This window comes from Delphinus delphis, chromosome 1, assembly GCF_949987515.2.
Source record: "Delphinus delphis chromosome 1, mDelDel1.2, whole genome shotgun sequence".
NCBI classification, from domain to species: domain Eukaryota; kingdom Metazoa; phylum Chordata; class Mammalia; order Artiodactyla; family Delphinidae; genus Delphinus; species Delphinus delphis.
The window spans coordinates 148,694,582-148,709,425 of NC_082683.1; positions in this window are offsets into that span (position 1 = coordinate 148,694,582).

Consider the following 14,844-nt stretch of genomic DNA (forward strand, 5'->3'; position numbering starts at 1 on the left):
ATAAAGCACAGCAAAATTCAGCAACTGCAGCATCAACAAATTGAGGCAATCATAGTAATCATTCAGCGGTGATTAATAGCAACAACTCCTCTTGGGTCTCATACATGAACCTATAGATAGGTAGCGATTTCTAGCTCTAAATCTGTTTTCATGTCTTTGGCCTCCAGTCAATCAATTCACCTTCCCATGACCCACACGGCCTCCCTCACAGAAAGATTTCCTGGGAAAGCTTTGCCCTAGGAGTAGAACCACTTCAGACCTGCTTGAGCTACATTAAGTGACCACACGGTGTCGTGGTCCACCTCCTGGCTTCAGAATCAGATAGGCCTGACCTGGGAGTCCAGCCCTGATACAAGGTATGTGACTTTGAGTGGGTATTTTTTTTTTTTTTTTTTTAACCTCTTTCATTCCTAGGCTCCTTATCTGGAAAAAAAAAAAATGGGGTTTAATCATATCTACCTCATAGCATGACCACAAGTTTAACAGGAAGAAACAATTTTTATGTAAAAATATTACTGCCGTATTTCTTCATTCTAAGGGAGGCAGGATTCACCTCAGAGGCGCTCGGCTCATTTGCTGGGGAGAACACTGGGATAAACTTTTGCGGCTGAGAAAACCAGCTGAGCAACTCTATACACACCCATCTCCTTAGCTCCTCCTTTGACCCCAGATTGAGAATAGCCCAGATTGGAGACATTTGTTCACAAAGAGCTAAATTTCTTCGTGTGATAAAGTTATAGAAAGCTGATATTTTCAGGGGAAGGTGGGGAACGGTAGAGAAATGGAGGAGAATGCCCTCAGGAAGGAAAAATGGCTGCAGGCAGGGTTCTGGGTAGCAAAACAGCCAGGACGGAGGGCGGGGCAACAGGGAGGGCGGGGCAGTTGAGGAGCTTTACTGTGGTGATTCCCAGCTAGTGCTTGCCCTAAGTGGTGCTATAACTGTCCTATCGTGCCTCTGACCTGCAGTAAAAGTCTTCCACACAAAATGACCCTGTGTTCTGGGAGCTTTAAGGACAGAAGGAAGGAAAGAGTTTAACTTGCTGTGAGAATAATAGGACGAGAGGATGCACTATCACGAGGCAGGAAAATGACCTTGAATTCAGCTGGAGCAGGAATTCATAAGAAAAAGGGAACATGAAAATGTCAGCCCATCCCCCAAGAATCCTTGGGGGGAACAGGGACATCCCACAGAATTTGGTACGGGGACTTGGGCTGTTTAAGGAAAACATGTTCTAAGAAGGCTGGTAAAAATCAGGTTACATAAGGATTTTTTTTTTTTTTTTTTTTTCCCCGCGGTACGCGGGCCTCTCACTGCTGTGGCCTCTCCCGTCGCGGAGCACAGGCTCCGGACGCGCAGGCTCAGCGGCCATGGTTCACGGGCCCAGCCGCTCCGCGGCACGTGGGATCTTCCCGGACCGGGGCACGAACCCGTGTTCCCTGCATCGGCAGGTGGCCTCTCAACCACTGCACCACCAGGGAAGCCCTACATAAGGATTAAATGAGAGAATGTACAGAAAGCAATTAGCTCAGAGCCCAACCTGTGATCAGCACTCTAAATTAAAGGTAGCTTCTTATTATGATTTAATGGACAATTTCCTCTTTTCTTCACCCTTTTGAACTTCAAGGACTCACAATCTATTTGAAAATTATGATATAGTCATTAATTTATTCTACAAACATTTATCAAATTCCTTCTATGTAGCAGGTAATTTGAATAATTTCAGGCAGTAGGAGTGATGATCATATTTCACGTATGCAGGCTTAGCGTGTGCCAGGTAGTGGGCTAAGTGCTTTACCCGGCTTGTTTCATTTAATCCTTGTGACAATCCTAGGGGGGAACAATTATCTTCCCACTTTGTAAACGAGGAGGCTGAGGTACAGTGAGGTTAAGCGACTTGCCTAGACCACATAGCTAGCCAGTGGGAGAGCCAAGGTTTGAACCCAGGCAGTCGGATTTCAGAGCATTCTCTAAAACTCCATACTGCACTGTTTTTGAATGCAACTGACATGTGTGTGAGTTATGGCCTATGAGGGGGAGGGGTCATGAGGGAGGGGTCATGGGGAGGTAAACCTACAGGTATGGCTAGGATTTTCTTGCCTTCTTTTTCCTCCTACCTCCCATTCCCATTCTAGCTCGCACTGTCAAGATGGGGGTGGCAGTAGCATCCCAACACTTATATCTGCTCAGAGCTGCTCATCACCTGGTTTGAGGTCTCCCATTCTACCTGTGCCCACCATTAGCAAGGGGAAACACGAAAAGGGAGAGAAGGAAAAGACCTGTTGAACTAACCGATAGATAATTAGAAGCTGACTATTTTGCCATAATGCAGCACAAGGGCAATAAATAAATCAATCACTTGGGGGGCGTGGGGAACGACTTTCCTATAATCAGCATTTAAAGGCTTATACCACTTAATTAGTCCGTTAATTAAAACTGTTCTCCTCCTTCCACATGTTATCAGCCTGCAAGGCAGAGAAAACTCAAGCCCCCTGGGGGGCAGGAGATAAGAGAAGTAAGACTGGAGTGCATAGCAGGTTCAGACAGCTGGGCATGTGTGTGTTTTAAAAGCACAACGCTTAGTGCCTGGGGCAAATCTACCTGCTAGTAGGAAGGGAAGGTTTATCAAAAACCAAAAGGCTGTTGTCTTTGTTGAACAGAAAGGGGAAAAAATGATTTAATCTTTAAAGAGAAAAGCCCCCATAACCACACACATGGATCTGTGAAGGGCAGATGCACTGCGTGTTCCCTGGGGCACTGGATACAGTGAGAAACAAACATGCTCAGGGCAAACGCTGCGTTATCAGAAGACTCTGGAGCACGGGGACTAAGCCCTGATGCTGACGTGTGTACTTCTTAGGGAACTAACACACATGGAGTCCCTACTATGTGCCAGGCACCACCTCCATTCTTTATGTCTGTAACATCGTGTTTGGTGATTTCATCGACATTCTTAGAGTGCGCTCGAGTTATTTCTGGGAATTCCCACAAAAGGAGCCTCATACGAGCCTTCACAGCTGTGGTCACCAAAGAATGGCTGCTCTGCTCTTCTCCTTCTGTTCTGGCTCTCAGTGGTCCATGCCTCCTGCCCACCAAGAGCTGGGGAAAGCCTCTCATCGCTGTGGCTGACTGTGTCATGCAAATTCATAGGGCCATGAAACTCACAAGTCATTCTTGAGCAGTTCAAATAGACTCCGAGCCCCACAGCTCTCTCCGTGCTCCTGGGAGGACTGTGGCCTTCGTACTCCTTTCCTCTCTTTTCCAGCCCCTCCGCTGGCCTCTGTCCTCTCCACCCTGGTTACCAAATACACACTCTGGTGCACTCGAATGAAGACGAGCAGACACAGAGTCTTCACCAGCATCAGACCACCAGCAGCGGTTAGGTTACCTTGTTATTACAACCCTCACAACAGCCGTGTGACAGACCACTAGCAACCCCATTTTACAAAATAGGGAAACCGTGGCTCAGAGAGGGTAAATCATTTGTCTAGGACTCCACAGGTAGTGACAAAACATTTAAATGAGCTCAGTAAATATATGCTGACAGACAGAATTGGAAATATGGAGGCAAGAGAAGATCTCCAGCTTCTGGGAACTATGGGGCCTGCAGGGGTCCGACTATGTGGTAAAAGGGAAGTGTCTGTTGAGGCCACCCTTCTAGGGTGGGAGAAGGGGCAGAGATGGGGAGTATAGGGTCAGCTCCAAGGTCAACTGCTCGTGAACCCAATTCCCCTGCTGGACACCTGTTGTTATATAATCTACTTTCTACCAACAACCCATCACATTCCAACCCCCCCGCTAGCCCCCCCCCCCCACAAAAAACCCTTTAGAAATAGTAAGTGGTGACATTTGTTAGCTGCATGAGCCTCTGTATGTCAACATGTACAAACATTCCCACTTGGGGATGGAATGGAGGGGCAGTGGTAATGTGATGGAGAGAGCCTGGGCCTGGAACCCAGTGACAAGCTTCTGTTCCCCGGTAACTAGCTAGGTGACCTTAGGCAAATTACTTCCATTGTCCACCTTCAGTTTCCTCATATGCAAGATGGGAAATGTCAGCCACCTTCCTCAAAATGTTACTGTGGGAATTAAGCGAAGTTAATACAATACTATTATTATATAGAGAGAACTTCAAAATTACAAAGTGCTTCCACATATACCTCTGGCAACCCTCAGAGCACCCTGAGTATTATTATCCCCATTTTTCAGTTGAGGAAATCGAAGACCCAGAAAGATTGGAATTCACTAGAGAACAGTGAGTGGTGCTATTATTCAAAAGCAGTGGGCCTGGCCCCAGCACATCTGACTTTCAGATCCTGCAGCACCACAGTATCTGTCCCAGAGTCCCTGTGTGTGTCATGTTCAAAGCTTTCACTCCTCTCGTAAGCAGTAAACATTTGTGTTCCTATCAGGTATCGTGCTCGGCATCGAGGATACTACTGCAGCGCTCCTATTGTGGCGGGGTAAGTGGACATCATCTAAGTGAGGAACAATCTCTGTGATGAATGTTACAGCTGGGGAAGGGCAAGGTGACATACGTGGAGACAGAGATAGAAGGGAAACCAGAAGAATGAGTAGGGCATAGCCTCACAAATCAGGGAAGGGGGTTCTCACCTCCTAGTGGGAAAGAGCTTGTTGTTTGATACAAGTGAAGCACAAAGGGTGAGAGGGAAGGGGCAAGAGAGGAGGCCAGAGGGTTAGCTGAGGGCCAGAGCTTGGAGGCTGAGAGAGCTGGGTGAAGGAGTTGGGACCTCATTCTTAGTAAAAGCAGAGCTGCCTACACATTTTCAGCAGAGAAGTGGTTGATATTTTTGGAAGATCCTTCTGGCTGGTATGTGGAGACTGGATCAGAGCCTGGTGAGACTGGAGGCAGGTAGGCCAGCTAGGATGGAGACAGATGCAGAAATTCAAGCAAGAAATAATGGTGGTCTGAGCTTGGGATGGGGCCATGGGGATGGAGAGAAGGGCAATCTCTGAAACAAATTTAGGACATGATGATCGATGGGGAATGTGTATGGAGGAAAGGAAGGGAGGGGGGAGGAGTCAAGGATGACGCTAGCTTGTTTCTGGCATGTGCAACTGGTGGGTGGTGATGTCCCTTATTCAACAAGGGGACACTTGGGGTAGAATGTCTGCTATTTGTCAGGGGTATCCTGTATGAGCTTGTAACCCAATTTCACCTAGGGACCTCTAAATTATGTTTGCCTTGCCCAGAGGAGAAGAAATGGATGAAAAGATCCTGCCAACTTGAGAATTCTGCTTGCCAGGTGCCAAGGTGCAGATGTATGTTGATGGTGAAACATCTAGTATGAGGGGCATCCGGTTCCTCTGGAGCAAGGGCATTCATCTTCCTGGGTCTCCAGTGGGCCTCCTGTTCCCTCATCCCAGCTTCCCTTTGATTATTTAAGAGCTATTTGTCAAGGGCATACCATGTAAGCCACCTCAGCTTCGTAGTTGCAGAGCGGAAACTCTTCTTAAAAGAGTTTATAATCTAGAAGCAGCGATAGGACAACCAACCACAAAAATAACTACAGGTCCACATGAATAGTGTTAATAGCCATAAATGGCATAAAGAACATGCTCCCAGAAGACCAAGGTCACTTCTGAATGGGAAAACCAGGGAGGAAGTGGTATTCAAGCTGGTCTTAAAGGAGATGTGGAACTTCTATAGGCATAAATGTGGGACTGTGGTAGGAGTAGGTATTCCTGAAGGAAGAAACAGCATGAGCAAAGATGGCAGCGGGCACAGGGAATCACCAGCTCCATCTCTTGCTATCTTGGGTACGGCAGAGAGGGATTCCTTAAGCTGGGGTCCATGGAGCTTTGAGAAGTCTGAGAATTCCCTGACGGTGCAAAATTATGTTTATGCATGAATGTGCACTTTTCTGGAGAGGGGCCCAGCTCTCTTTCAATTCTCTGAAGGATCTAGGGCCGAGAAAATGTTAAAAAACAGTACTCCAAATCTCCCGAATTAGAATTTACAGGTGGGTTGAGGCATCTGTCGTTTATTTTATTTTTTTATTTCTTTCAAGAACTGTCCGGTGCACACACCTCGGATCTCTAGACAGGCCCAAGGAGACCTTGAAATGCTAGCTCACAGGGCTTCCCTCCCTTTGCCCACCCTTGATCCCACCACCTCCATTTTATGAGTAGTCACCACCCTCACCAGTCTCCACTGCCCTGAGAGAAATAAGGGAGGCAAGGTCAGAGAAGCAGAGGGGAAACTCAGGGACTTATGCAAAGACTCTGGAATCTCCCTCAGAGATGGGGTGGGTGGGAGCCTTTCCGCCCTAAGGCCGGAGGTCAGAACGGCCTGCGGGGTCCTCCGCCCCACTGCAAACCCACGGTCAAATTCTGGGAATTTCCAAACCAGTCGGCGGTGCTGCGGCAGATCTTCCCGGACGTCAGCGTGCGGTGCCGGCCGTGGCCGCTGGGTGGCGCGGCGCCGGGCGCCGAGCGTGGGAAGCGCGGGCGCGCGGGCGGGCTGAGCTCACACACCCGGGAAGCGGCCACGGCAGAGCCGGAGTCCGCAGCGGCTGCGCATCTCGCGCCTCCCGCGGGGCGCTCAGGGGGCGCCGAGGAGGTTGTGCGGTCCCCTGGGAGGGATGCGGACGCCGGAGGTAAGAGCGGGGCCCCGGGCGGGTGTGTGTATGTGTGTGAGTGGGGGGGGCGCCGCGGCCGGGCCTGCGGGAAGTCTCCGAGAGCCCCGGGCAGGGGTGGGCCCCCTGGGGACGATGCCCCGGGCCCGCCGGGCTCGGGTCGTCCCCCACCCCCGCTGCGGCGCGGCCTTCCCGCGCAGCTGCCCTCGCCGCGTGGGTGGGAGCGGATCCGGGCCGGGAGCAGCCCGGGCCGGTCCCTGGGCTCTGGGGCCGGGGCCAGCAGGGCGGGGGAGGTGGATGAGCAGCCCCCTGGGCCCGGCCCGGGAGCCCCTGCCCGCTCCTCACCTTCCGTTTCACAGCTCCGCAGTGGGCGTGGTGCCCCTGTGCTGCAGAGGGGGTGCCCGGAGTTGAGGAAGGCAGTGGGGGAGGAGAGCGCAGAGACAGGTGGTTGAGGGGGCGAGCGATGGTGCGCGGAGGCTCGTGATATTAATGCGTATTTCTTTCTGCCCCCTTCTTCAGGGGGCGCGGAGGTGCGCGTGGAGGAGGAGGCGGGAAGGCCAGAGGCTTAGCTCGGGCGAGGCAGGCGCAGCCGGAGATGCCACTGGGCAATGTCTCTGTTCAGTACCCCCCCCCAAATTAATAAAGTGGGTGTGGAGGTGCGGGTGGGGGAGTTTGTTGAACTGCCCCAGGCCTGCCGCCTGGCTCTCTCGTGCATATCTGGGAGCCGCTTGCATTGAGCGCTCTGCAGAGGTTGGGGGTGGGGGCTGCCGTCGAATTGCAGAAGCTTCAGCAGCAGAGACAGTTGCAGAGATAGGGGCTGGGAGAAGGTCTTGGGGGTGGAGGGGCGGTGTCCGGAGGTGAAAGGGAGTCTCCAGGCCTGCAGACTAAGTTCATAGGTGCTGGGTTGGACAGGATACGGTGGGAGGTGGGAGCGGTAGGGAAAGAGGGTGATGTCCTTAGGACCCCCTCCTTCCAGCTTTGTTTGTAGCCATAGACCAAAATGTGGGATTCGGCATTTGCCAAATGTGCTTAATTTTTTTTTTTTCTTTCCCTTTCTGTTTGTTTTGTTTTTTAGAGGAACGGCAAATGACAGAGCAGAGGCAAGGCTGGCCCAGCCAATCCTGGAGCCGCTGCAGCACTGGTTCCCCAAACAAACACATTCTGGTGCAAGGACAGAGAGCAGGGGGCTGCTGGCCCACACCCCTCCCCTGCCCTTGGCCCCCTTGCTGCTCCCCTGTGAGAAGGGCAGCTGGACAGAGGCTGCCTTGGGCCAGGGTGGTGATGGTGCTGTGGCCCCTCCCTGCTGCCCAGCGTGGGAAGAAGAATGCAGAGCCAGGCAAGTCTCCCTCTGTGTCCTCTGGGGTGGAAAGAGCAGGTAGAGACAGGGCTGGGGCAGCCAGGGCCTGGCTGGCGTTGCTTTGGCATCGGTGGCGAGAGGGCTGTACCTCCGGCCCCTTGGGTTTGGTTCTCTCGGCCTGTCCCTGGCACTCAACAACTGCGTCTATGTGCTCATTGGTGCCACCATGTTATATAACGCTTATATAATCTCCCAGGGCGAGTGCTGTGTCTCCACTCTCAGGTCACACAAACACTGTGTCCGTGCGGAAGTCAGGATCTGTGGACGCTTCTATGCCCTCAGCTTCAACCTGGCTCCTTCTCCTGATTCCGACTGCAGGAGGGGGAAATGGGAGAGCAGGGGCCCACTCTACCCCAGCTGTCTGGGGCCGAGAAAGAGGGGTTGGCTGGGCAGCCTTCCTCATGTTCTTGCCCAGTGCACCTTCTGGTGGAGTGGATGCCATTCTTGTGCTCTGAGGCCAGTTTTTTGTTCTTGAGGTCCCCTGGCGTGGCAAATGGGTGTGGTGAGATGACCCCCAGAATGTTGCAGTGGAAGAATACATGGTACATAAGGTTGGATAAAGAGAGTGAGAAATTAACTCTGCCTTTGAGGTTTTGGGCAAGAGTGGCTAGAAGGATGGGATAGCGGTGGCATTCTAAGAAATTTGGAGCAGGCCTAAGGGCTAGAGGATGGTCAGGGAAGGGTGTACAGGGAAGTGGATCAGACAGCAAAGATAAACATGGTGTTCTTTTACTGTACTCTCCACTGGGCTGTCCCTGGTTGCCAGGGCAACAGAAGCAGTGATGAAAATCATGCCTTTCGTTCAGTGGAAAAATCTGGCTCCTCCTCCCGCCTCTTCCTTCTCTAATTGTCTGCAACCTATTGGGAGGGTGATGGCTCTAGGGATCAGAGACCCCAGCGTGTTCATATCAGGCACCCCCCTTCCCCATTTTTTGTCATCTTCTGCCTTCCTGCATCCCCTGTCTCCCCCAGAGCTCAGTAATTGGCAGTTGCGTAGGAGTTGGACTGGATGGAGGGGGAAGGGCATGGACGTCATTGCAGGGCAGGGTGAGCAGAGCGTGGGCAGAGCTGTGGATACAGGAATGACTGGCACACGAGGAGGGTCAGGCATTGATTAGCTGGATGGAGGCTTGTTCCTGGGATGGTAAGACCTGGGGTGGGAAGGGTGGGTGAGATGATGGAAGGCCTGCAGAACCTGGCAGTCTGGGCTTGCAGTGGTGGTAGGAAATAGGAAGGCCCTGAGGTTTCTGGTGTGGTCGTGGGTCCTGAGGAAAGTTAGAACTCATGCATTCAGCACTTTTTGTGTGCCTACCATGTTAGGTAAGGTTCTGGGAGCTGGGAAGACACAAGTAAGTAGGACTGGGCTTTGACCTTGAAGAGATCATGGTAGATGAGAGGAGGATGGGTATATGGGGGAAGATCAGCTGGCATTGTTACAAGCCCAGAATCTGGGACTCCAGGCAGGAGATTGGCAATATTCCAGACTGGAGGTGATGGATTAGGGTGGAGCGTGTGAGAATGGAGAATGCAGAGGAAGAGGTAGTTCAGAGAGCCCCTTTGGCTTGGGGACAGAACATGGCGAAGAGAAGGCGCTGACGTTTTGAGCCTTAATGATTGACAGAAATAGAAACATCAGGGTTCATACTTATTTGGGGTAGTCATGTTTGATTTGCTTTTAGACATATTGCCCAAGACAGAGGCAGAGTGTCTTGATGGAAATGTTTATGCTCGGACAAATGAAATTTGCGATGGAAGTCAGTGCTGGGAAGACGTTTGGAGGAAATTGTATTATGAAGCCTTGAAGGTATGAGGTTGTTGAGAAGGTAGTGTAGAGAGAGATCCCAGGGCCTGGGGCATCAGCCTAGAATTGGGTGAGGCTGTATGCCTTGTACTTGTTTATTATCCCAGGGCCCGCCCAGACTGCTGGACCAGTTTCTGCTGATGAACGCCTACGTCTTCTACCAAACCACACCCCATTTTGAAGTTCAGGTTTCTGTTTAAGTTTTCTTCTCGCTAGTAGCTATGTCCAGAAGGATATGTCCTGGAAAGATAGATATATACATTTACCTCTCCAAGCTCTCTCCTTGACCTTTGCTATACCATTCACTTATAAATTACTGAGAGGCCCTGGGATGTGCTAAAGAGATGTGCCAGAGGTCCTTAGCCTCCGCCAGCAAGGCTGTTTGTTCTGGTTCCTTTCCAGTCATCACTCTAGAGGAATAAGAGCCCTGGACAGAGTCAGGAGGCCTTTGCCAACTACCTGATCTTGGACAAGTCACTTCCTTTTCCAGGCCTTAGCGTCTAGTCTAAGGGTCTAGTTTCTTCCAGATCTAAAGCCTTCAGATATGATTTCCAAAGTTTTTTCCACTTTTGCTCAGGTTTCCGATGGAGGTGAGGCTTTTGAAACCAGCAGCCCAGATTTCTTTGGAGTCTTGTGGGAGGGAGTAGGGGGAATGGAGGCCTGGTTCCTAGAGCAGGCCCCTGTCTCCAGAGGGGGCGGGAGCCCTCCAAGTAGAGGGTGGCCCCTGTTCCTTTTGGGAGCTTGGGAGTGCTAGAAGAGCTGGTTTTCCCAGTGACCAGGAGTTGGAAAACTACAGCCCATGCATGGGCTGATGCCTGCTTTTGTAAATAAAGTTTTATTGGAACACAGACATGTTCACTGTTTACATCTATGGCTGCTTTCATGCTACATTGATATAGTTGGGTAGTTGCAACAGAGGCTGTATGACTACAAGGCTAAAGTCTTTACTGTCTTGCCCTTCAGGAAAAAAAATTGCTAATCTCTGTCCTAGACCACCAGAAAAGTGCTTGGATCACCACTGGGGATGCTTACTATGGCCAGATTCCTAGGGTTCTTGAAGATTCTGCCTTGGGCCTTCCTTTGTGATCCTATGACAGGATGACGTGGCAATTGAGATGGTAGATTCTTAGAGTCAGCCCAAAGATAGTGAGCCTGGATCTGGGAAACCCCTTTCATTTTCATCTGTCTTCCTGAAGCCTGGAGGGTGCCTGTCCCCGCAGTCCCTTACACGTATACTTCTTTGAGCCCGGAGACCTACATTCCTCATCAGGGAAGGCTTGTGGCCTTGGTGTGACAAGCCACCCTCCCTCTCATTTCCCAGGCCTATTCAGAGGAGAATGGACCAACCCAAACCCAGTGTCTGGTGAGGAGAAGGAGAGGCTCGTTGGTTCTGCCAAGTCCTGCAGCATATTTCCCTTGATACCTTTGCCTTGTCACCTCTGGCCTCACTATGCCCTTTAGTTCCAAGGCCCTGGAGATGCATCTGCAGAGAGAGCCTGCAACCCAGCCTGGTTTGTCTGCCTGAACTTGGCACTCATCCGCTGTCGGAATAAGGCCCCGCAGCCTGGGGTTTGTGGGGTGTGTGTCTGTGTTGGCTTGGGGCTGGAATCAGTACTCAGGATTCTTACAGCCAACCTTACAGAGTCCCCTTGTGTCCTGGTCTCTACCTTTTTTGACTCGGGCCTCATGCTGGAGTCTCGGTGAAACTCCTGGGTAGGAACAGGATGAATTTCAAGCTCTCGCTTTTATAAAACAGTAGCAGAAGAGCAGTTGGGTCACTTCTGCTCAGGGCTGAGGTAGGAAGTAGCAAGAGGAAACCGCGTGCTCAGAGCCGTGCAGGAGGGGGGCAGGGGGTTGGTAACTGAGGTTTATTCCCATTGCAGCTGGAAGGGAGGAGGCTGGCAGCGAGAGGAGGGAGCAGACGACCCCGAATAGCAAAGGAGACAGAAGCTAAGCACACCCAGAGCTGCTTTTAGCTGGTAATGGTAAGCCTGGCTCTAGGGGCCTTACTTCTCACCTCCCATACACACATTCTCCCCAGAGGCCGGGCCTGTGACTGTCCTCATCAAAGAAAAAAGTAAAAAGGTCTTCATCAGAAATCCTTTCTAAATACCTTTCCGTTTAGGGTGACCCCAGACTGCACGGGTTTACACGAATGTTTAGACAAGTGCACTGACTTGGAGAAACACTCGTTTACTACAGATTTATTACGGGTCTCTTCTGGGTTGGGCATTGTGTGAAGCTTGGAGGACACAGAGGTAAATAAAGGATTCACAGTGTGGTCTGGAAGGTGTATGGGCAGTTGAACCAATTTTAGTAGAACCTGTGCTAGATCATAAGCTTCAGGTGAGCACATCTGTGTGTGTCGTGTTCACCGCCGTGGCCCCGCGTGGGGTCCTGTGCTCGGCACATGGCAGGCACACACATGTTTAACTGGCTGACGCATCCCTGTTTGGTGTGTGTCCTGGAAATGTGCAGGAGGGATCTGAGGAGGTAAGCGGAGCAAGAGAGGAGCTCACGGACGGCAGCGTGTGTGACAAATCTGGGCAAAGGATGGACATACCTGGACGGACTGGTTATGCGAGTGCTGTTAAGGAGAAAGGATGTAGAACGGTTGACCGTGTGGGAATGAGAGACACCGTTGGCCTTAGGACAATGAGAAAGGAGGAGAATGACCTGGTACAAAGAGGTGGGTAACCAGCCCCACATCACTGGATAAAGCCAGGGGCTGGGGAAGAAAGAAGCCAGCCAGTGGCAGGGAAGGTAAGATTGAGTCAGGAGAGCAGAAACCAGCATGAGAGGAAGCCTGGAGGCGTCTCAGGCCCAGGGTGGAAGCAGAGCTGAAGCAGGTGAGTCCCAGATGAAGATGATGACAGTGACTGTCAGCTCTGTCCTGCAGGTCTCCTCCGAAATGACCATGTCCAGGTATGACCCAGAATACCACATTTCCCTGCACTGGGGCAGACACAAGGAAATTAAGTGGAGTTTGAGATTATGGTTATTCTCCTTTCTAAAATTCTTACTATGGAAATTTTCACATATCTATGACGGTAGAGAGAGTAGAAGAAACTTCAGTGTTCCCGTCACTCAGTTTTATCTTGTAATCAACACATGCCCCTTTTGTTTCATTTGTACATTCATCGACCTTATTCCTTACTCCCTTCTTGGATTATTTTACAGCAGATCCAAGACATCATATTTCATCCCTAAATACTTCATGATGAATCGCTAAAAACGAAATACATTTTAAAAAACACAATCCCAGTAGTAGTGTCACCCCCTGCAAAAGCACCGTTACTCTTAATGTCACCAGTCATCCATTCAGTTACGTTTCCCTTGCTTGTTGCCATTTTTTTTTTTAAATAGTTGGTTTTGTTTGAATCAGCCTCCAAACAAGATCCCCGTGTTTCATTTAGTTCATGATTGATCTCAGCGTCTCTGTTAATAAAGATTATGCTCATTCTGAAAAGAATGATGCTTTGCAATTCTACCTTTTAGATTTACTTAGCTGCCGCCTCTCTGTCTCCACTCAGCTGCCATCCAAAGCTTTCCTGAGTTTTGTTGAACCATTTGGTGATTTTTGAGCATTCTTCGTTATTCCTCATCTTTGTGGTTTAACGTAACTAGTCGTTTTTACCTTCCTTCAATAAATACTTCTCGGGAGCCTCCCATGTGTCAGGCACTGTACCAGGCACTGGGCATACTGCCGTGAAAAGACAGGCTGGGCCCTGCTCTCAAGGAGCTTACAGTCTGACCACGTGAGAGCTGTTGTGGGTCTGCTTGTTGTCCCCCACCCCATGTTCATCCCAGCCAAGTCGGGTGACCATGACCATCACTTCTGTGCTGACACGTTTGCCGCGTCCTAGGGCTTGGTATTCATGTTCTCATGCTGTCCTTTCATGTGGTTGATAAGTGGTGTCCTCAGTACTGATGGCGAAGCCAGGTGTGGTTTCTGTGGCATGTCCCTGTTTCATAGGCGTGCCCAGGGATTCTAGCAGTGTCACCAAGTGACTTTGCGTGTCTCCATGTGACACTCTTGGGCTTGAGCCTTCATAACTAGGCGAGTTCACGTGGAGAGCTTGCTTAACTGGCAGACTGTAGAGGGGTTGAGTAAAAACATCTGGAAGGTGCTCAGAACTGTTAAAGAACTCAGCGCATGCCATGGTGCTGGCATGTTCTTTGAGCAGGCCGGATGTTTCTATGTGTTTGTGGACTTCCGGTTGCTTTGGGGCTTTTGCCCATAATGATTAGGCTACCTGCCTAATTAGGCCTGCTTTCTCGACCTGCTGTATTTTTGCCAAGCAGTACGGTACTGGGTGACTGCCGCCTCAGTAGCAGAATCTAATGGTACAATTCAGGCCTGTCTTGTTAATAAGGCATTTCACTGATTTGCATTTCTCTGTGAATAAATAATCAGACTTATTTGGACACTGTGACTTTTGATTTTGAGAGTGGTCCGTGATTCTTATTGTATTTTTCCAGTGCAAATACAGCTATATTGCAGTTCCTGGATTATAGTGTCTGAGCCTTTTAACAGAAAATCTTAGTTAATAAAAATGAGTATATTCCCAGATACAAAGACTAGTATTCTTTCACCTTTCCTAGGTCTTTTATTATATAGTTAAGATAATCATACAGAATATATGAATATGTCATGATATACATGTCCTGTTACTGAAGGCTACATAGTTTAGAGTTCGGTGTTATGTTTTTATTTTCTTCTAATTACGTAATCTTTAATTATTTTGATTATGCACCGGTGTTGGTTAAAACTTTCACACAAGTTTCCTTGTGTGTTTGTGTGCGCGCGTGTATGTATACAGCATCGCCATGCTAATACATTATATACATTACAAAACACAAAAAGTTAAAAATAGCTGGATGTATTGTACTTCTGTCTGCACTACTTATGGTCCTGTGGGAGCCCCTCTTGTTTGCACTAAATTTCACCCTGAGACGTATTCAGGACGTCGCTCCAGCACCTCCCTCTCCTTCTTGCATCACCATTTCTCCCCTCTCTCCTGGATCATTTCCATATGCTGCTGTTTTTCTCATCTTAAAAAAGGCCTTCTTTGACCTCACCTCTTCT